Source organism: Microcebus murinus, chromosome X, assembly GCF_040939455.1.
Source record: "Microcebus murinus isolate Inina chromosome X, M.murinus_Inina_mat1.0, whole genome shotgun sequence".
In the NCBI taxonomy this organism is placed as follows: Eukaryota; Metazoa; Chordata; class Mammalia; order Primates; family Cheirogaleidae; genus Microcebus; species Microcebus murinus.
Window position 1 is genome coordinate 9,250,209 of NC_134136.1, and position 24,021 is coordinate 9,274,229.

At 41.7% G+C, this 24,021-nt stretch overlaps 1 pseudogene; it reads left to right on the forward strand.

Moving 5' to 3' along the window:
* The first annotated feature begins 2,828 nt into the window (after positions 1-2,828).
* Positions 2,829-7,412, forward strand: LOC105866142 (ubiquitin-like modifier-activating enzyme 1 pseudogene; annotated as a pseudogene).
* Positions 7,413-24,021: the final 16,609 nt, after the last annotated feature.

Consider the following 24,021-nt stretch of genomic DNA (forward strand, 5'->3'; position numbering starts at 1 on the left):
TCTTCTGGTGAGATTAATTGCAATATTCCTTTAAGCTCTCCTTTCAGCATGAAAATTTAATAATTTGTTTCCATTTGAGAATCCTAGAGAACTGGCTAATGAACAATAAAGTGTTACTGGGTAGTAATTGTCTAATATGATAATTCCCCAATTCCCTATTTAGCTAGGGCCTTCCAAACTTTTACCCAAGCATGACCTTAAAGGGTAGAGTTTGCATAGTTGGTAGGTTCAATGCAGAAAATCTGAGAAAGGGAGCCAGTTAGCCCACCTAGAGGCCATTTGAACATATTTATCAATTCTACACATGTAGCTGCCTTTGCATATAACCCAAAGGCTAAATGATTCAACAAAAGTTACTTGTATTTTGTGATCTAATTGTTGATGATCTTCTCTGCCACTTTACTACGTGGCCTAAAGTGACTGCTCATGAGACCATACCTGATAACCACACAGAGTGACAGGAAGAAGTCTCACCGCCACAGAGAACACTGAACACATTACCTTCTCTCTGAATTTCTACTATGGTTTCATGGTATCTGGATTCTCTAGCCAGGTTACAGCCCAAGGACATGTCAGTTTTCTTGATTTCCTCTTTTATAGGTTCACTGATGACACACTGGTATTTAGTGAGTAACTTAGCTGACAGAATTTAGTGATGGCTTTGGACTGTGAATAAATGAAAATCTTGGGCTTTCCTGATATAGCGTATGGATGATCATGTTTCTTGCACCCCATTTTTTTTTCTTTTTAAGTTTAACTTGTTTGTTTTGAATAGGTAATACCTTAACATGGTTCAAAAACAAATAGCAAGGTTTACATTTAGAACCTACTCCTGTCCCCATCCACCCCACTCTTCCCATAGGTAACCACCTTATTTATTTCTTATATATATCCTTTCAGTATTTTTATGCAGATAGGCAAAAATACATATTCTCAGTAACATATGCCACCTTTCTTACACAAAAGATGGTATATTACTATATGCTATTCTGCATCTTGCTTTCTTTGCCTAAAGAACTGTGCATCTTCCCATACTTACAGAGTCCTTCCTTCCTTCCTTCTTCCTTCCTTCTTCCTTCCTTCCTTCTTCCTTTCCTTTCCTTTCCTTTCCTTTCCTTTCCTTTCCTTTCCTTTCCTTTCCTTTCCTTTCCTTTCCTTTCCTTTCCTCTCTCCTTTCCTCTCTCCTTTCCTTTCCTTTCCTTTCCTTTCCTTTCCTTTCCTTTCCTTTCCTTTCCTTTCCTTTCCTTTCCTTTCCTTTCCTTTCCTTTCCTCTCTCCTTTCCTCTCTCCTTTCCTCTCTCCTTTCCTCTCTCCTTTCCTCTCTCCTTTCCTCTCTCCTTTCCTCTCTCCTTTCCTCTCTCCTTTCCTCTCTCCTTTCCTCTCTCCTTTCCTCTCTCCTTTCCTCTCTCCTTTCCTCTCTCCTTTCCTCTCTCCTTTCCTCTCTCCTTTCCTCTCTCCTTTCCTCTCTCCTTTCCTCTCTCCTTTCCTCTCTCCTTTCCTCTCTCCTCTCCTCTCTCCTCTCCTCTCTCCTCTCCTCTCTCCTCTCCTCTCCTCTCCTCTCCTCTCCTCTCCTCTCCTCTCCTCTCCTCTCCTCTCCTCTCCTCTCCTCTCCTTTCCTTTTCTTTTCTTTTCTTTTCTTTTCTTGAGACAGAGTTTCACTGTGTTGCCTGGGCTAGAGTGAGTGCCATGGCTTCAGCCTAGCTCACAGCAACCTCAAACTCCTGGGCTCAAGCAATCCTTCTGCCTCAGCCTCCTGAATAGCTGGGACTACAGGCATGCGCCACCATGCCCGGTTAATTTTTTGTATATATATATTTTAGTTGGCCAATTAATTTCTTTCTATTCTTAGTAGAGACGGAGTCTCGCTCAGGCTGGTTTCAAACTCCTGACCTCGAGCAATCCGCCCTTCTCGGCCTCCCAGAGTGCTAGGATTACAGGCGTGAGCCACCATGCCTGGCCGATACACTGATTCTTTGTCAAGCAGGAGGAGATAATTCCAGGGTTACCAGGAAAATCTATGTTTTGCATAAAGAATGATTGCCCTTGAAAAAGTTGTGACTAGCTGCTTACACCCAGAAGTCTGGTTACTCAAGGTGCTATATGAAGCTAAAAACAACACACACTATTCCCTACCTTATCCCCCTACCCACTGCATAAAATCTCATTGCTTCATCTTTGTGAAAAGACAGGTCTGAGAAACTGATCTTGAAGGAGCTCAGGAAATTTCACTGCAAAACATGACTACTTTGTGATTCTCCCCATGCACATGGTAAATAAACCTCTTTCTCTTATTAATCTACCTTAATTGTGAGTTGGTCTTTCAGAGAACCTTCTGGGGCAACAGGAACGTTTCCCCTTGCCCCCACATTCTCCTGTCTTCTTGCTTTGGCCAAATTGAATAAATCTTTCTCTATCTCCAAACAATGGTGCCACAGTGTTTGGCTTTAGCTATGCATCAGGTACATGAGCCTGAATTTGGGGTTCTACAACAAATCTTTGTTCCACTTAGAGTTTAACCTGCCATATGTGTGAGGAAGAGATTGAACTTTTATCTTTTTTTGTATAGCTACACTGCTATCTCAATACCATTGATTTAAAATAAAAGTCCATCCTTACCTCACCAATTTGACTTTGTACTAACTTTCTATATGCATTTGGTTCTATTTATAGACTTTCTATTCTGTCCCATTGGTCTGTCTACTCATGTTCCAGGGACTCAGTGTGAGATTTTTTTCCATTTTGCAAGGTTAGCTCAGCATGGTGGACAGAGGAAATGGACAGGTACTATAACAAAGAGACCCAGTATTTTACACCAGTAGTTTAAACAAGATGCAAGTTGATTTGCATCATTTTAACAGTATAGAGGTGAGTGAATCAGGGCTGGTGAGGAAGCTCTACCATCATCGAGTCCTAGGTGGTTATCCTAGCTTTTGCTATCTCTCAGTCAGCAGAATGGGGAAAATGGCCAGAAGACAGCAAAAATTTTCCTTTTTAGGGTCATACCAGTTGCCTAGAACTTGGTCACATGGCCACTCCAAGTTTCAAGGGAGATGGGAAAGTGTAGTCTCCTGCTGGATAGCCATGTTCCTGACTAAAACTTAGGAGTTCTATTCGTAAAGAAAGGGAAAATGGTCCCTGCTACAGTGGTAGTCTGATGCTAAGGACCCCAACATAGAAGATATTGGGGCATTTTAACCTAAATAATGGCATAAGCTCTTTCCTCCAGGAATTCACAGTGGGAGACTAGTATAGAGGAGTCTAAGGTTCATATAGACTCTACCTTCTTGCCCTCACAGTTGTGGGGTTCCCTTTGCTCAGAGTTTACTATTTGTTAGCACTGTTGTGCACTTTCTCTTTCTTTCTGTATATGTTGCTGTATATGCTCATTTTTGTTTGTTCTTTTCTAATTGCTTTACTCCCATGTCCTTGGAGATATCTATCCATTTCTGAGGCAACTCTTGGGGCTTGTTAATGAATTAATTGATAAAAACATGCCTCCCAGGGAACAAAAGTCAGGGACTGTGTATACCTCTGAATTTCCTATCTCCCTTCCTCAGTATTTCACTTGAATGGGATAAATACTAGACAATTTAAGTAGCTCTTTTACATATGCAGAAGACTATGTTTGCATATGAAAGGGGATCTGGGTTTTAGACACTGCTAACAAAAGTATAGGGAAAAAGCCACAAAGGAAAGATCCTATAACCTAGGGAGACCACATAATTTATCACCTAAACTGGGATACTTTTAAACAATTTAGGGTAGTAAAGTAATTCAATATATATGAAATGTTCACCTATTGATTGACAATTTGGTGTTATTATAGTGGTGGACCATAAAAGGCCAGTATCAACATTAGTCGGATGTTTATACTACCCAAAGTGATCTACATATTCAATGCAATCCCCATTAAAATACCAACATCATTTTTCTTAGATCTAGAAAAAATAATGCTATGCTTTGTGTGGAACCAGAGAAGACCCTGTATAGCAAAAGCAATCTTAAGCAAAAAGAACAAATTAGGAGGCATCAATTTACTAGACTTCAAACTATAATACAAGGCTATAGTAACCAAAACAGCATGGGACTGCCACAAGAACAGAGACATAGACCAATGGAACAGAACTGAGAACCCAAATATAAAACCATCCTCATATTGCCATCTGATCTTTGACAAAGGAAACAAAAATATACACTGGGGAAAAGAATCCTTATTCAGTAAATGGTGCTGGGAAAATTGGATAGCCACATGTAGAAGACTGAAACAGGATATATACTTCTCATCTCTCACAAAAATCAACTCACAGTAGATAATATACTTAAACCTAAGGTATGAAACTATAAGAATTCTAGAAGAAAATGTTGGAAAAACTCTTATAGACATTGGCATAGGCAGAGAATTTATGAAGAAGACCACAAAGGCAATCACAGCCATAAGAAAAATAAATAAATGGGACCTGATCAAATTAAAAATCTTCTGCACAGCCAAGGAAACTATGATGAGAGCAAATAGACAACCTACAGAATGAGAGAAAATATTTGCATGCTGCACATGTGATAAAGGGCTGATAACTAGAATCTATATAGGACTCAGGAAAATCAGCAAGAAAAATATCAAACAACCCCATTAAAAAGTGGGCAAATGACATGAACAGAAAATTTTCAAAAGAATACAGAATAATGGCCAAACAAACACATGAAAAAAACGCTCAACACCTCTAATCATCAGGGAAATGCCAATCAAAACCACAATGAGATAATCACTTAACTCCAGTAAGAATGGCTTTTATCAAAAAGTCCCAAAACAATAAATGTTGGTGTGGATGCGGAGAGATAGGAACACTCATATACTGCTGGTGGGACTGAGAATTTGTGCAACCTCTGGGGAAAGTAATAAGGAGATACAGCAAAGAGCTAAAAGTACAACTATGATTTGATCTAGCAATCCCATTACTGGGCATCTATCTACCCAAAGGAAAAAAAGACATTCTATAAAAAAGACATCTGCACTTGAATGTTTATAGCAGCACAATTCATAATTGCAAAGATGTGGAAACAACTCAAGTGCCCATCAATACATGAGTGGATTAATAAAATGTAGTATATGTATATCGTGGAGTTCTACTCAGGCACAAAAAGCAATGGGGCCGGGAGCGGTGGCTCACGCCTGTAATCCTAGCACTCTGGGAGGCCGAGGCGGGCGGATTGCTCGAGGTCAGGAGTTCGAAACCAGCCTGAGCAAGAGCGAGACCCCGTCTCTACTATAAATAGAAAGAAATTAATTGGCCAACTAATATATATATATATATATATATAAAAATTAGCCGGGCATGGTGGCACATGCCTGTAGTTCCAGCTACTCGGGAGGCTGAGGCAGAAGGATTACTTGAGCCCAGGAGTTTGAGGTTGCTGTGAGCTAGGCTGACGCCACGGCACTCACTATAGCCTGGGCAACAAGCGAGACTCTGTCTCAAAAAAAAAAAAAAAAAAAAAAAAAAGCAATGGTGATCTAGCATCTCTTGTATTATCCTTGCTACAGCTGGAGCCCACTCTACTTAGTGAAGTATCACAAAATAAGAAAACAAGCACCACATATACTCACCATCAAATTGGTATTAATTGATCAACAGTTATGTGCACATACAGTAGTAACACTCATTGGGTGTTGGGCATATTGGGGGGAGAAGGGGATGGATATATTCACACCTAATGGGTGTGATGCACACCATCTGGGGGATGGACACACTTGAAGCTCTCACTTGGGCAGAGCAAAGGCAATACACGTAACCTAAACATGTGTACCCATGTAATATGCTGAAATAAAAAAAATAATAAAATAAATAAAAGAGTGGTATTGAAATGTTCCTAACACAAAAAAAATAATAAATGCCTGAGATGATGCTAACCCAATTACCCTGATTTGATTAATACACATTGCATGCCTGTATGGAAACAACACATGCACCCTATAAATATATACAAGTATCATGTACCCATGTTAATGAAAAATAAAAAAAAAATTAACAAAAAGTAGAAATGTTCTGAAATGAAGCAAGGAATCCAGGCCTTTGTGACTGCATTGAGAAACCATTGTTTGATGGATCACAACCTTAGGCAAGGAAGCTCCCTTCAATAGTGGGCAATTTTTGAGGAGGGACTCAGCTATGAGCTATGAGCAAGCAATACTCCCAGCAGCTAATGATGAGTGCCTCAGTTCTGAAAGGGAGAATCCGATTGACATGTCACATTATCATTACACTTAGTTACCTAGAATGTCTGCTTAATCAGTACACATATTTTCCAAGCACTGTGAATACAAGTCAGTGGAATTTATAACAATTTATAACAAGTCATGAGGCTTTGGGATTATATTGACAGGTGGGCCAATAGGTTGGGGCTGCTCAGAAACAAACAAACAAAGAAAAAAATGGTGGTATTGAGACATAATGTCAAGGGTGGGTGAAGGGGATAGAGTTTGGTGGATGAGAGCTCTTTCATGCCTTGTAATAGCATGGATAGGATCATGGGAGGTCCAGGCTAAGATACTAAATTCTCAAAGCCAAGGATAAATTTCAGTAGAATGTAAAAGAATAACGATAGAATCAGGATGAACTTTAACAGGGAAAAACATCTAAAATTCTGTCTCTAAGTTTAAAAATTATTTGTCTACACAAGAGCAAGCTGATTGCAGGGAAGATCATCCCAGCCATTGCCACAACCACAGCAGCTGTGGTTGGCTTTGTGTGTCTGGAGCTGTACAAGGTAGTGCAGGGGCACCGACAGCTTGATTCTTACAAGAATGGCTTCCTCAACTTGGCCCTGCCCTTCTTTGGTTTCTCTGAACCCCTTGCTGCACCACGTCACCAGTACTATAACCAGGAGTGGACATTGTGGGATCGCTTTGAGGTACAGGGACTGCAGCCTAACGGTGAGGAGATGACCCTCAAACAGTTCCTTGACTACTTTAAGACAGAGCACAAATTAGAGATCACCATGCTGTCCCAGGGAGTATCCATGCTCTATTCTTTCTTCATGCCAGCCGCCAAGCTCAAAGAACGGTTGGATCAGCCGATGACAGAGATTGTAAGCCGTGTGTCGAAGCGAAAGCTGGGCCGCCATGTGAGGGCGCTGGTGCTTGAGCTGTGCTGCAACGACGAGAGCGGCGAGGACGTCGAGGTCCCCTATGTATGATACACCATCCGCTGACCCCCATCTGCTCCTCTAGGCTGGCCCCAGTCCACCCTTCTCCAGACCCCTTCCAGCCCAGGGCTCCTGTTTGGTTTCTGGCAATGGCCCACCTAGCCAAGCCTGGTGTTCCCTTGTCATCCCCCTACCTGAACCCCTCCTGCCACTGCTTTCTACCTTGTTTGGAATCCGAATCCTAATAAAGAATTATTAACCCTGAAAAAAAAATTATTTGTCTAGATATCAGTTCATATGAAAAATATTTGAGAGGTTTGATTTACTGCAAGGTTTAGACATGGCTAACATGGCTGAGGAAAATGATAATGCAACCTCAAGCCCAGATAGTGAAAGGTGGCCTCACTAATAACTTATCTAACAGAGGAAAATAAACTATCTAATAGAAAGTAAGGGAAATAAGCTCACAGCACATTATTGCCCCTTTAAAGAAAAAAACTCACAACAGAACTACCCCCTTTGTTTTGTTTAATTAAAGCAGCTGTGGCCTAACTCATTATCTCTAAGAATTTCATTTTCTCATCCTGGTGGCAGGGATGCCTAAGCAGACAGTAGGGGTGTAAATTCGCCGCTCCAGCTGTCTGCCTCAGTTCCTGCCCAAAACAGATTCCAAGGACTGTGATAAAGTCAGCCACAGAGAAGGAAAAAAAAAAAATGGAAAAAGCAAATATAGCTCCACAGATGCTTCTGTTACCAGTCTGCTGAAGCAGAGGAGAAAAACCATTTTTACTCTTTAAAAATGGCAAGGCACCTAGCCTTGGTGACTGGCACTTCCTTTCTTCCTCTGTGTGCCATGGCCACTCTCTCCTCCTCTCTCCCCTCCTCCTCCTCCCCTCCTCCTCCTCCTCCCCTACTCCTCCTCCTCCCTCCCTTCCTCCTCCTCCTCCCTCTCTTCTTCTTTCTTCTCCTCCCCTCCTCCTCCGCCCCTCCTCCTCCCCCTCCTCCCCTCCTCCTCCTTCTTCTTCTTCTCCTCCTCCTCCCCTCCTCCTCCTCCTCCTCCTCCTCTTCTTCTTCTTCTCTCTCTCTCTCTCTCTCTCTCTCTCTCTCTCTCTCTCTCTCTCTCTCTCTCTCTCTCTCTCTCTCTCTCTCTTTTTCAGGAAAGTAAATAAACTTTTTACTTTTATATATCCCAATCTCTGTGTGAGAAATCTTTCTCTACCCACGGCATGAGCACATAGTGAGCTTTCCACCCTTTCAGTTCCTAAAAGTACAGGTCACTGCAAATAAAAGTTCTACTGTACTCTATGCTAACCAGACCTCATCTGTTCCCAGTTCAAGGCACATTATTATATAACATGAATACAGAAAAGTATATGAATCATAAGTATACAGCTTGATGCATTTTCACAAAGTACACACACCCATATAACTGCTAAGGTGACTAATTGCTCTTGTTTCCCCAGGACTATCCTGGTTTTAGCACTGAAAGTCTTGTATCCTGGGAAAATTCTCAATCTTGGGCAAACCAGACAGTTGGTTATCCAATCCTACTCAGATTAAGAAATAAAAAATTACCAGCACCTTAGAAGCCTTCATATGGACTGTCAGTCACTACCCACCCCTCCTCCCCAAAGGAAACCACTATGCTGACTTCTAGCACCATAGATTATTTTGAGACACTGTATTTTAATACAGGCACTATGAACTAAAGAACAGAGCTTACAACCTCATGGCCCATGGCTGAATCCAGCTGGCAGATATGTTATATTTGAGTCATGTGATACTGGCCTGTTCAGCTTTTTTTTTTTTTTTGGACTTAATTATTTAATTTATTTAGTTGGTAGATAGTTTTGTTAGTTTTAACTCACATGTATAGATTCATGCAACCTCTACCACAGTCAGGATACAGAAACTAGTAGGATACTGTATTTACATAGACTTATAACGTGTCCACACAAATTACTTACTGATTACAGTGATGGAAAAAGAGTATCTTTATGACTACTTGTGGTGACTCACGCCTATAATCCCAGCTCTTTGGGAGGCTGGGACAGGAGGATAACTTGAGCCCAGGAGTTCGAGACTAGCATGGGCAACATCAGTAAGGTCCCATCTCTAAAAAGAAAAAAAAGTAACCTTATGGTAGTGAAACTTGTTATACATAACTTTAACCAAATGATCAAAGTTAACATCCCCAATACTACCAGCAAATATCATGTATCTCCTAACGTGACTGTACTGAGAAGGACACAACATGACTTATATAGTATTCCCACTAAAAATGCATAGCTTGAATGGCATCACGAGGAAACATCAGCAAAACTCAATTGATAGAAATTCTACAAAATAAATGGCCTGTACTATTAAAAAAAAAAGCCAATGACATGGAAGATAACTAAAGGCTGAGAAACTGTTCCAGATTAAAGAAGATTTAAGAAATGCAAAAACTAAATTTAATATATTATCCTGGGTTGAATCTGGGACCAAAATATTTGCTATAAAGAACATTATTGGCCAGGCGTGGTGGCTCACGCCTGTAATCCCAGCACCGGATTGCTCGAGGTCAGGAGTTCGAAACCAGCCTGAGCAAGAGCAAGACCCCATCTCTACTATAAATAGAAAGAAATTAATTGGCCAACTAATATATATATATACATACAAAAAATTAGCCGGGCATGGTGGCGCATGCCTGTAGTCCCAGCTACTTGGGAGGCTGAGGCAGGAGGATCGCTTGAGCCCAGGAGTTTGAGGTTGCTGTGAGCTAGGCTGATGCCATGGCACTCACTCTAGCCTGGGCAACAAAGCGAGACACTGTCTCAAAAAAAAAAAAAAAAGACATTATTAAGACCTGCATCCCCAACCCCCCGACTGTGGCCCAGTACAGGTCTGTGGCCTGTAAGGAACTAGGCTGTGCATCACCGCCTGAGCTCCAACCGCCACCTGCCTCCAGCCCCCTGGTCCCGTGGAAAATTGTCTTTCATGAAACTTAGAAACAGGGCTGCACAGCAGGAGGTGAGTGGTGGGCCAGCTTCATCAGTATTTATAGTCACTCCTCATCACTCCTATCACTGTCTGAGCTCTGCCTCCGCCCCTCACCCACCCCCATTCATGCAAATATTGTCTGCCATGAAACCAGTTCCTGGTGCCAAATAGGTTGGGGACTGTTGATTAAGATGATTGGAAAATCTGAGTAAGGACTGCATATTAGATAATACTATTATACTGAGGTTATATTTACTGATTTTGATAATTGTATTGTGGTTGTGTAAGTGAATGTCTTAGTTCTTTAGAAATATTCACTGAAGTATTTACGGGTAAAGGAGTATGATATCAGTACATATTGGTGTATGTGTGTGTATATATGTATATGCATATATATAGATATATATGAAGAGAGAGATAGAGAATATAATAAATATATCAAAATGTACAATGGGTATATGGGAGTTCTTTGTACTATTTTTGCAACTTTCTATATATTTGAACATATTTCCAAAAGAAAATTAAAAACATTTAACAATATATATCTAAGATAAAGATTCTTCAGAAAAACCCCATAACTATGTACTATTATCATACCTAAATTTTTTGGTCAAATACCCCAAGACCATCAAATGTCCAGTCAGTGTTCAAATTTTCTAGGTTGTTTCGTAAATGTATGTGTGTATGTATGTGTGTGCATGTATGTGTGTGTATGTATGTGTGATTATAGTTGGTTTGTTTGAATTAGGATCCTAACAAGGAGCACTCACTGTACTTGTTTGATGTGTCTCTTATTTCTTTAAATCTACAAGTTCTTCCACCCCCTTCCTTTTCTTGCAATGTATTTGTTGAAAGAACCAGGTAATGTATCCTGTAGAGTTTCCTACATTTGGGATTTTGCTGATTGCACCCCAGATCATAGTTTAATATAAAGATTTCCTAATAATTATACCTATCTTATAATGTAACTAAGTGCCCTTTAATGTAGTAAGTGGTCCATCATTGAACATTTAAACAGAAGCTAAATGCTTTCAAAGGCATTTTTATAATATAGAAGGTAGACCTGTGGGACCTTCAGGATTGATACCAACTAGGAAATTTTTATAAATCCATGAAAATATCAATACAGGGAGACAAGCGTAGAATTCTAGGGAATGGTCACAACTGCAAAATCTACTGTTTTTAATATTTCTCAGACTTGTTGCATTAATCTCTTCATGGGTTATGGAATATGTGCTGTAGGATATCACCAGGTCTAGCCCTCAGCAAAAGAAGGACCAGGAAAAATGTGTGTGGTGGTTTTAATATATGTCCACAAACTCCTCTATACTTTTCCCTTCCAGAGGTATAACCCAATTACCCTCCCCTCAAGTGGGGACTGCACTTTGTGACTTACTTCTAATGAACAGAATATGGCTGAAATGATGGTGTATGACTTGTGATGGTAGGTCATAAAAGGTACCATGGATTCCTCCTTATTCTCTCTTTTGGATCATTCACTCTGGGGAAAGCCAGTTGCTATGTCATGAGGATACTAAAACAGACTTATAGTGAGGCCTATGTGATGAGGAATTGAGAACTCCAGCTAAGAGCCATGTGAGCACCATCATGGAAGAAGATCCTCTAGTGCCAGTCAAGCCTTCATGTAACTGCAGATAACTCGACAAGGACTTTCTCCTTTGACCAAAACTAGTCAAGCTCCTCTGAGGACTCTACTTGACTAGGCTCCACTTTAGGCTTTCTTCCTTGTCCTTGCAGAATACAATTTGAGCAAGAATCCTGCTAAGTCAGTTTTGGAAAAATCTCCCATTCTTGGTAACTGACCATCCTTGCTACTAGGCGAGGGGTGTTAGAAATTCCAGATCACTTTATTCAATCATGGATTGAGATGGGAAGAGGCTGGGCTTTAGTCCTAGGGTGGATCTATTTCTTATTTACCCTTATTCCTAAGGTGTTGCCTTTCAGGGTTACAACCCAAAGCTTGTGAGATTTATCAGAGTCCCTTCTCTGTAGTGGACCCTGAAGCCCAATTTTTACTCTTTAGTCCCCAAAATCTAACCAAAGCTATGCTAAATCTTCTCAGCCTCTTAGCTGCTGCTTCTGGAATTGGCAGATGCCTTTGCAGGAAAAATAGCCCCCAATACAGACTTACTTCTTTGGGTTTCCTTTTCCTCTTGAATCTTGGCTTCTTAATGCTTCACTGCCCTTGGTAATTCTCCAATACTGAAAACAGATGCTTCTTAAAATTTGTCCAGCTTTTTTACTATTTCTCCATAGGAGAATTAGTCCCAAATACCTAGTTTAAGATTACCCTATATTAGCAAAGGTAGAATTTTCCCCAAAATGAATTTTTAAAAATGTAAACTTGTTCATACCTCTCATGTTTACATTCCTTCAATACAGGGTGTCCCAAAAGTTGCCATACATAGGGAAAATTGGAAATTGTGGCTAAATGTACCTTTGTTTACAAAATATTCATTACAAAACTTTACACAATTTTTCCTTTCTATGGGGACTTTCAGGACACCCTGTAGTGTAGCAAGATGTTTTCAGCTGCAAACAACAGTACTCTCAATGAAATATGGCTTAAGTTATAGGTTTGTTAATCTCACATGACAAGAAATTGGGTAGTTAGGCAGTGTCAATGTTGGTTTAATTCAGTAGGTCACTGATGGCATCAAGGACTCAGGCTTTTTGTACAGTTCCACTCTGCCATCTTCAATGTTTGGGTGATTATTTACCCTTATGGTGGCAAAATCATTGCTGGAACACTGGTATAATCCCTCATATAAATGTGGGATTGGTTCTAGGACCCCCTTGGATACCAAAATCTATGGATGCTCAAGTCCCTTATATATAATGGCATAGTATTTGCATATAACCTACATACATCTTCCTGTATACTTTAAATCATCTCTAGGTTACTTCTACTACCTAATACAATGTAAACACTATGTAAATAGTTGTTATACTATATTTGTATTCTTTTTTTCTTTTTTTTTTTGAGACAGAGTCTCACTTTGTTGCCCAGGCTAGAGTGAGTGCTGTGGCGTCAGCCTGGCTCACAGCAACCTCAATCTCTGGGGCTCAGCGATCCTACTGCCTCAGCCTCCCGAGTAGCTGGGACTACAGGCATGCACCACCATGCCCGGCTAATTTTTTTGTATATATATTTTTAGTCGGTCAATTAATTTATTTCTATTTTTGGTAGAGACGGGGTCTCGCTCAGGCTGGTTTTGAACTCCTGACCTTAAGTGATCCGCCCGCCTCGGCCTCCCAAAGTGCTAGGATTACAGGCGTGAGCCACCACGCTCGGCCTATATTTGTGTTCTTTTAATCATTATATTATTATTTTTTAATTGTTTTTCTTAAAATATTTTTGATCCATCATTGGTAGTATCCATGGAAACAGAATCTGTGGATATGGAGGGCCAACTAATTCTTTTTTTTTTAGACAGTCTCGCTTTGTTGCCCAGGCTAGAGTGAGTGCCGTGGCATCAGCCTAGCTCATGACAACCTCAAACTCCTGGGCTCAAGCAAACCTGCTTCCTCAGCCTCCTGAGTAGCTGGGACTACAGGCATGCGCCACCATGCCCGGGTAATTTTTTCTATATATATATTAGTTGGCCAATTAATTTCTTTCTATTTATTATACTATCTATTTCTGAGTAACAAAATACTTTAAAATTTAGTACCTTAAAACAACAAACAATTATTATTTCACAGTTTCTATAGGCCAGGAATTTGGGAACAGCTAAGTTCGGTGGTTCTGGCTCAAGATCCCTTATGAGATTGTAGTCAGTATGTTGGTCAAGGCTGCTTGACCATCTGAAAGCTTGACTGGGGCTGGAGGATCTACTTTCAAGATGGTTCATTCACACAGCTGCTGGCAGAAGGCCTCAGTTCTTTGCTGGCTATTGACAGAATGCCTCAGTTCCTCACCAACTGGGCCTCTATATAAGGTTCTTTGAGTATCCTCATGACATGGCAGCTGGCTTCCCAAGAATAACAAATCCAAGAGAGAGATTAAGGAGGAAGGTACAGGCCGGGCGTGGTGGCTCACGCCTGTAATCCTAGCACTTTGGGAGGCCGAGGCGGGCGGATTGCTCAAGGTTAGGAGTTCGAAACCAGCCTGAGCGAGACCCTGTCTCTACCAAAAATAGAAATAAATTAATTGACCAACTAAAAATATATATACAAAAAATTAGCCGGGCATGGTGGCGCATGCCTGTAGTCCCAGCTACTCGGGAGGCTGAGGCAGTAGGATCGCTGAGCCCCGGAGATTGAGGTTGCTGTGAGCCAGGCTGACGCCATGGCACTCACTCTAGCCTGGGCAACAAAGTGAGACTCTGTCTCAAAAAAAAAAAAAAAAAGGAGGCGGAGCAAGATGGCGGACGAATAACACGGCCAGACAGAGGGTCTCTGCAGAAAAGACCGATTCTAGCAGAAACTAGAGGAAAGAAGCAAGAAGACGAGCATACAGCGGACAAGGGCCGGAAGGAGGGGTACCTGAGACCCCGGGAGACTCCACGGGAGGAGGCTGCGGAGGAGAACTGGAGGCTGAGACCACCGGAGCAGCCCGGAGACCAGCGGCAAGGGTAGGTGGATTCGCTGTTTCCCCTCCCCTGCATTCGGGACTGCTGGTGGGCTCCCCAGCGGGTGGAGAGACCTGCGGACATCAGCCCAGAGACTGCCGCCGCCTGCCAACGGTGAGCCTGTAGCAGACGTGGCACCAGGTTCCCAACTTCCTCTGGGCACCTCCGTGTGCACGGAGAGCCGCGCGGCAGGCGCCATATTGCCTCCTCCTCCCCTCCGCCGACCCTACCCTCGGCTGCCCAGAGAGACAATACAGCCACCAGCCGGAGGCACCTCCAGGGAACGGGACCTTCCCGTTTGGGACCCCGCCCGCCCTCCCAGGTGCTGCTGGCACCGTGTTCCCAGGAAAACGGTGCCGACTCAGAGGCTGAGAGACATAGATCCAGCTTGGGCTCCCTGTGGGTGAATTAGGACCGGAAACCCTCTCCCTGGTGGGAATACAGTTTGAACTCTGGGACCCAGAGGTCGGACCTGCAGACCAGATCCCCTGCACCGAGGGCTAGCATTGCCCGGGGCACAGAAGGATTATACGTGAACAGCCTACTGAGGTCTGTGTGCCTCCAGGGGCGGATCGGCGTCCTAGAGAACAACCCACCTCCCAGGAGGAGGCCGTGCGCCCAACCCAGGTGGCGTTCCTGTGCAGGGAACCTCCCCGCCGGCATCACAGTCCGGGGAGGCCTGGTGGCTTGTGGTCTGGCCTGCTGGCAGAGGCCCAGGAGTAGCTGCGGAGTTGGGGAGGGTGGAAAGAAGCGAGGCCTGCTGCAGACTGTGGGTCTCAGACAGCCCCACCCCCACACCCAGACTTTCTGGCTGAGCGGGACCATTCCAGCCCCGCCCTGACAGCAGAGAACAGAACTTTGACCCCTGCTAACGGCCTGAGGGCAGGCTTACCCAACCCAGCTCCGCCCAGAAAGAGAGCTGATAACAGGACTCAAAATCAACACCATAGCCTGTTCCTCCAAGCAAACGCCACCTACTGACAGGGACGGCATCTTGCACAGCCTTTCCACGGCACCCACTGACTCAATATACAGGGAGTGGTCCAATTTCACCCACAGGCACCACCTAACGCCTCAGAAACTAAACAAGGTGTGTGAATACCCAAACAATAACCTAAGGAAAGAAACAACAACTGATCGACATGGGAAGAAATCAGCGAAAGAACTCAGGAAATATGAAGAACCAAACGGAAAACACACCCCCAAGGAGGAGCACCAGCCCCCTAGAAACGGACACCGACCAAAATCAGGCAACCAATATGACAGAAAAGGAATTTCGTATGTGGATCATAAGAACACTCACCCAGCTGCAACAACAACTCAATAACCAACACCAAGAAAACACAAAAAACCTCCAAGAAATGGAACAAAGGTTCAACAAAGAGATTGACACAGTGAAGAAAACTTTAACCGAAGTCCTGGAGATGAAGAATCAACTCAGAGAACTACAAAATACTGTGGAAAGTCTCAAGAACAGGGTAGATCAAGCAGAAGAAAGAATCTCAGAGCTTGAAGATAACACCTTCCAATTAAATAAATCAGTCACAGAAATAGAGCAGAGAAACAAGAGAAAAGAGCAAAGTCTACAAGAGCTGTGGGATTATGTGAAAAAACCTAACGTGAGGGTCATAGGTTTAGCCGAAGGGGAGGAAGACAACACTCAAGGGCTGGACAAGCTTTTTGAAGATATAATAGAGGAAAATTTCCCAGGCCTTGCTCAAAATCTCGATATACAAGTTCAAGAAGCCCAGAGGACCCCTGGGAGATTCAATGCAAACAGGAAGACGTCACGTCATGCAGTCATCAGACTGACCAAAGTATCAACTAAAGAGGCCCTTCTAAGAGCTGTAAGACAAAAGAAGCAAGTGACATACAAGGGAAAGCCAATTCGAATAACATCAGACTTCTCTAATGAGACTTTACAAGCAAGGAGAGACTGGGGCCCCATTCTCACTCTTTTGAAACAAAACAATGCCCAGCCTAGAATATTATTCCCTGCAAAACTAAGCTTCATATAAGAAGGAGAAATAAAAACATTCGCAGACAAGCAAAGGCTCAGAGAATTCACCAAGACAAGACCAGCCCTACAAGAAGTACTTAAAACAGCGTTATGCACGGAACATCATAATAATAATCCACGGATATAAAAACAACCAAAACCCAAAGATATTAAAGGCCAGATATTACAATGGCTCAAGACAGAAATCATAGCAACAACATCCAACCCAACAGAATGATCAGTAATCTACCTTACCTATCAGTTCTCTCAATAAATGTCAATGGCTTAAACTCTCCACTCAAGAGACATAGGCTGGCTGAATGGATAAGAAAATACAGGCCAAGTATATGCTGTCTTCAGGAAACACATTTAACCTGCAAGGATGCACATAGACTAAAAATAAAAGGGTGGAGATCAATATTCCAAGCAAATAGAAGCCAAAAGAAGGCTGGTGTGGCAGTTCTAATTTCAGACGATTTAGTTTTTAAACCAACAAAAGTAGTAAAAGACAAAGAGGGTCATTATATAATGGTGAAGGGCACAGTCCAACAAGAAGAGATAACAATTTTAAATATATATGCACCCAACTTAGGTGCACCCAGATTCATAAAGCAAACCTTACTGGAGCTAAGCAAATGGATTAATAGCAACTCCATAATCACCGGGGATTACAACACCCCACTGACGGCACGAGACAGATCCTCCAAACAGAAAATTAATAAAGAAATAATGGACTTGAACAAAACTCTAGAACAATTGGGTCTGACAGACATCTACAGAACATTCTACCCAAAATCCACTGAATATACGTTCTTCTCATCAGCTCACGGGACATTCTCTAAGATTGACCATATCCTAGGACACAAAGAAAATCTCAAGAAATTTAAAAAAATAGAAATCATACCATGTACCTTCTCAGATCACAGTGGAATAAAACTAGAAATCAACCCTAACAGAAACTCACATTTCTACACAAAAACGTGGAAATTAAACAACCTCCTACTAAATGATTACTTCGTAAATGAAGAAATCAAGACGGAAATAAAAAACTTCTATGAAGAAAACGACAATGGAGAGACAAGTTATCAACTCCTCTGGGACACAGCTAAAGCAGTTCTGAGAGGAAAGTTTATCTCCATAAATGCCTATAACCAAAAGGCAAGAAGATCACAAATAGACAATCTAATGAAACGACTCAAAGAGCTGGAAAAAGAAGAACAGACCAACCCCAAACCCAGCAGAAGAAGTGAAATCAACAAGATCAAATCAGAACTAAACGAAATTGAAAACAGGAAAGCTATTCAGGAGATTAATAAAACAAAAAGTTGGTTCTTTGAAAAAATAAACAAGATTGACACGCCGTTGGCTAAGCTAACGAAAAGCAGAAAAGAGAAATCTCTAATAAGCTCCATCAGGAATAAAAAAGGAGATATCACAACTGATCCCAAAGAGATACAAGATACAATTTATGAATACTACAAAAATCTTTATGCACACAAACTGGAAAATGTGGAGGAAATGGACAAATTTCTAGAAACACACAGCCTCCCTAGGCTCAACCAGGAAGAAATAGATTCCCTGAACAGACCAATCTCAACAGCTGAAATAGAAACAGCAATTAAAAATCTCCCAAAAAAGAAAAGTCCCGGTCCAGATGGCTTCACACCTGAATTTTACCATACTTACAAAGAAGAACTAGTACCTATCTTGCAGAAACTATTCCACAACATCGAGAAGAACGGAAACCTCCCCGACACCTTTTATGAAGCGAATATTACTCTGATACCAAAACCAGGAAAGGATGCAACAAAAAAAGAAAACTACAGACCAATATCCCTAATGAATATAGATGCAAAAATTTTCAACAAAATCTTAGCTAACCGAATCCAGACACTTATCAAAAAAATAATCCACCACGACCAAGTGGGCTTCATCCCAGGGATGCAGGGATGGTTCAACATACGTAAATCTATAAATGCAATTCACCACATAAACAGAAGCAAAAACAAAGACCACATGATCCTTTCAATAGATGCAGAAAAAGCTTTTGACAAAATTCAACACCCTTTCATGATACGAACACTTAAGAAAATAGGCATAGAAGGGACATACCTAAAAATGATACAAGCCATATATGACAGACCCATAGCCAACATCATACTGAATGGGGAAAGATTGAAATCATTCCCACTTAGAACTGGAACCAGACAAGGCTGCCCACTATCTCCACTTCTGTTCAACATAGTGCTGGAAGTCTTGGCTACAGCAATCAGACAAGAAAATGGAATCAAAGGTATCCAAATAGGGGCAGAAGAGATCAAACTTTCACTGTTTGCTGATGATATGATATTGTATCTAGAAAACCCCAAGGATTCAACCAAGAAACTCCTGGAACTGATCAATGAATTTAGTAAAGTCTCAGGATATAAAATTAATACACAGAAATCAGAGGCATTCATATACGCCAACAACAATCTAATTGAGAACCAAATCAAAGACTCAATTCCCTTCACAATAGCAACAAAGAAATTAAAGTACCTAGGAATATATTTAACCAAAGAGGTAAAAGACCTCTACAGGGAGAACTATGAAACACTGAGGAAGGAAATAGCAGAGGATGTAAACAGATGGAAATCCATACCATGCTCGTGGATCGGCAGACTCAATATCATCAAAATGTCTATACTACCCAAACTGATCTACAGATTCAATGCAATACCTATTAAAATCCCATCAGCATTCTTCACAGATATAGAAAAAATACTTTTACGCTTCGTATGGAACCAAAGAAGACCCCGAATATCAAGAGCAATTCTAGGCAACAAAAACAAAATGGGAGGCATTAATATGCCAGATATCAAACTATACTACAAAGCTGTAGTAATTAAAACAATATGGTATTGGCACAAAAACAGGAATATTGACCAGTGGAACAGATGTGAGAATCCTGATATAAAACCATCCTCATATAGCCATCTCATCTTTGACAAAGCAGACAAAAACATACGCTGGGGAAAAGAATCCCTCTTCAATAAATGGTGCTGGGAAAACTGGATAGCCACCTGTAGAAGGCTAAAACAGGACCCACACCTTTCACCTCTCACAAAAACCAACTCACGCTGGATAACAGACTTAAACCTAAGATATGAAACTATTAGAACTCTAGAGGAAAAAGTTGGAAACACTCTCCTAGACATCGGCCTGGGCAAAGAGTTTATGAAGAAGTCCCCAAAGGCAATCACAGCAGCAACAAAAATAAATAAATGGGACATGATCAAACTACAAAGCTTCTGCACAGCCAAAGAAATAGTCATGAAAGTAAACAGACAGCCTACAGAATGGGAGAAAATTTTTGCATCCTATGCATCCGATAAGGGACTGATAACTAGAATATACTTAGAACTCACGAAAATTAGGAAGAAAAAATCAAATAACCCCATTAAAAAGTGGGCAAAGGACTTGAACAGAAATTTTTCTAAAGAAGACAGAAGAATGGCCAACAAACATATGAAGAAATGCTCAACATCTCTAATCATCAGGGAAATGCAAATCAAAACCACAATGAGATATCACTTAACCCCAGTGAGAATGGCCTTTATCAAAAAATCTCCAAACAATAAATGCTGGCGTGGTTGCGGAGAGAGAGGAACACTCCTACACTGCTGGTGGGACTGCAAACTAGTTCAACCTCTGTGGAAAGCAATATGGAGATACCTTAAAGCGATACAAGTGAATCTACCATTTGATCCAGCAATCCCATTGCTGGGCATCTACCCAAATGATCCAGTGACACTCTACAAAAAAGACACCTGCACTCGAATGTTTATAGCAGCACAATTCATAATTGCAAGGCTGTGGAAACAGCCCAAGTGCCCATCAATCAAAGAATGGATTAATAAAATGTGGTATATGTACACCATGGAGTACTATTCAGCTCTAAGAAACAATGGTGATATAGCACACCTTATATTTTCCTGGTTAGAGCTGGAACCCATACTACTAAGTGAAGTATCCCAAGAATGGAAAAACAAGCACCAGATATATTCTCCAGCAAACTGGTATTAACTGAGTAGCACCTAAGTAGACACATAGGTGCTACAGTAATAGGGTATTGGGCAGGTGGGAGGGGGGAGGGGGGCGGGTATATACATACATAGTGAGTGAGATGTGCACCATCTGGGGGATGGTCATGATGGAGACTCAGACTTTTGGGGGGAGGGGGGGAATGGGCATTTATTGAAACCTTAAAATCTGTACCCCCATAATATGCCAAAATAAAAAAAAAAAAAAATGAAAGCTCACAACAAAAAAAAAAAAAAAAAAAAAAGGAGGAAAGTACAATGCTTTTTATGGTCTAGTCTTGGTTCCATCACATTGTATTCATCAGAAGCAAGCCACTAAATACTGTGTTTCCCTGAAAATAAGACAGGGTCTCATATTTATTTTTCCTCAAGAAGACACCCTAGGGCTTATTTTCAGGGGATGTGTGATTTTCCCCTCAAAGCCTCAGCTTGCACCACGCACAGGATGGCCGGGACCTGACGGGGGGAGCCGACCTTGTTGGTGGGGCTGCCTGCACATTTCTTGTCACCTCTGGGATACTAGCTGTCACGATGGGGCAGATGAGAAGGGCTGCTCGTCTTCTTTACCACTCCGTAACAAAATGCATGGGTTGTGCAGATACACTGCACAGCCACGTCCATCACTAGGTCTTATTCTCGGGGTAGGGCTTATATTGCGCAAATGCTTAGAAATCCTGCTAGGGCTTATTTTTATGGGTAGGTCTTATTTTCGGGGAAACGCAGTACAAACTGCACTCAAAGGGAGAGGAATTAGGCTCCATCTTTTTTTTTATTTTTTTTTATTTTAAGACAGAGTCTTACTTTGTTGCCCAGGCTAGAGTGAGTGCCGTGGCGTCAGCCTGGCTCACAGCAACCTCAATCTCCTAGGCTCAGCGATCCTACTGCCTCAGCCTACCAAGTAGCTGGGACTACAGGCATGCACCACCATGCCCGGCTAATTTTTTGTATATATATTTTTAGTTGGTCAATTAATTTCTTTCTATTTTTGGTAGAGACGGGGTCTCGCTCAGGCTGGTTTTGAACTCCTGACCTTGAGCGATCCGCCCGCCTCGGCCTCCCAAAGTGCTAGGATTACAGGCGTGAGCCACCGCGCCCGGTCCAGGCTCCATCTTTTGAAAGGAAGAGTATTAAATAACTTGTGGGCATATTTTTAAACTACCAAAACCTCTAAATATAATGTTCTCACAGGACAGCATCCCAAGCAAGAAGGTGGGTGGGAAGTGTAAAAGAACAGAAAGCCTTGCTCCTCTAGTTACTCTTTTATCAGAGAGCAAAGTCCTTCCCAGAATATGTTAGCATACTTCCTCAGCCCAAATTGGGTCAATGCCAATGCCCATTCCCAGACCAATCGTTGACAAATGGAAATAGGATTCCCATGTTTAGGTCAATCTTGATTCATCCTTGGCGGCTGGGAGGTAAGCCTATCTTCTGTAAGCACTTGTCACTGGCTCAATACTCAATCAAATCAGGTTTCTGTTAGCAAGGATGGTGTTGGGTGTTGGGTAGGCAACAGTGACTGCAACAGATAGCTTCCCATTGCTATTAGGATAAAAATCACATCTTTAACATGGATGTAAAGCCCAAAAGATCTGGTCCCTGCTTACCTTACCTCACCAACATAATTTTAGACCTCTCTTCCCCTAACTTTATTTTCCAGCAACACTAGACTTTTTTGTGTTGTGGTAGGCTCCTTCTCACCTCAGGATCTTGGTATCTCTGCTGCTGCTTCAGATCTGTACTGGATAAAGCTTCCTGATCTTTATGAGCTTCAATGTCATCTGTGAAAAAGAGATAATAATAGTACCTACTTTACAAAGCTATTGTGAGGAGTAAATGAGTCATGTATGGTCTGCCCCCAGCAGTGTCTGACAAACAGTAAGTGCTCAATAATTGGGAAGTATTGTTAAGTCCAGGCTGCCAAATTTTTGTGTGCTTTTTTTGTTTTCCTGCTGATGCCCTTTCTCATAATTCTATCTTATCCAAAAAGAATTGCTTTGTACTCCCACAGTAACCCAGATGGAATGAAATAAGGGCTAAACATACCCAGATCTGATTATAAGAAGGCCAGGAGGCATGTCTGGGCCTCAAACATAGACTCATTTGGAAGTAACTTCAAGGATTTATTTCCCAATGAGGTTTCCCATAATATATTGATGAGATAAAAATAAATGGCTTATTATCTTATAACTTTATTATTTATTTATTTTTTGAGCCACCCAGGTTAGAGTGCAGTGGCATTATCACAACTGACTACAACCTCAAACTCCTGGACTCAAGCAATCCACCTGCCTCAGCCTCTGAGTAGCTGGGACTACAGGTGCACACTAATTTTTCTATTTTTTGTAGAGATGAGGTCTCCCTCTTGCTCAGGCTGGTCTTGAACTCCTGGCCTCAAGCAATCTTCCTGCTTCAGCCTCCCAAAATGCTGGGATTTCACCACCATGCATGGCCTATCTTATAACTTTAAATTTATGTTTCACTTGTATCTTAGTATCAATGTGCTGAGTTACTATTTTCCTGCATCTTACCTGGACCTTGAGTGCCATACCTGGGAAATTTTTAGTCTGACTCAGATTACTTCCTTCCAGCTAACTCTGAATAGTGGCATCTATAATATAGCAATTAAGTGCATGGACTTCAGATCATGGCTGCCTAGGTCTGAATCTACCACTTACAATACCTGAAACCCTAAGCAAGTCACTGAACTTCTTTGTGCCTCAGTTACTTCATCTGCAAAATGAGGATTCCAGTACCTACTTCCGAGTTTTGTGAGCATTAGTTAATATATTTAAAAAAAAGCATCCCAAGAATGGAAAAACAAGCACCACATATACTCACCAGCAAACTGGTATTAACTGAGCAGCACCTAAGTGGATACATAGGTACTACAGTAATAGGGTATTGGGCAGTGGGGTGGAGGGCGGGTATATACATACATAATGAGTGAGATATGCACCATCTGGGGGATGGTCATGCTGGAAACTCAGACTTGTGGGGGGAGGGGGAATGGGCATTTATTGAAACCTTAAAATCTGTACCCCCATAATATGCCGAAATAAAAAGAAAATGCTATATGTGTTGCCATTAGCATCAATCGTGCCATAACTAGAGAAATTACATTGCACTTTTTATTATAAAAAAGGTGGGGGGAAGAGGGCCTGGGCCTTTTCAATCTTTTCAGAGGTCTCGATTGTTAAGTAAGCCTTATGTAGCAGAAATCCAAC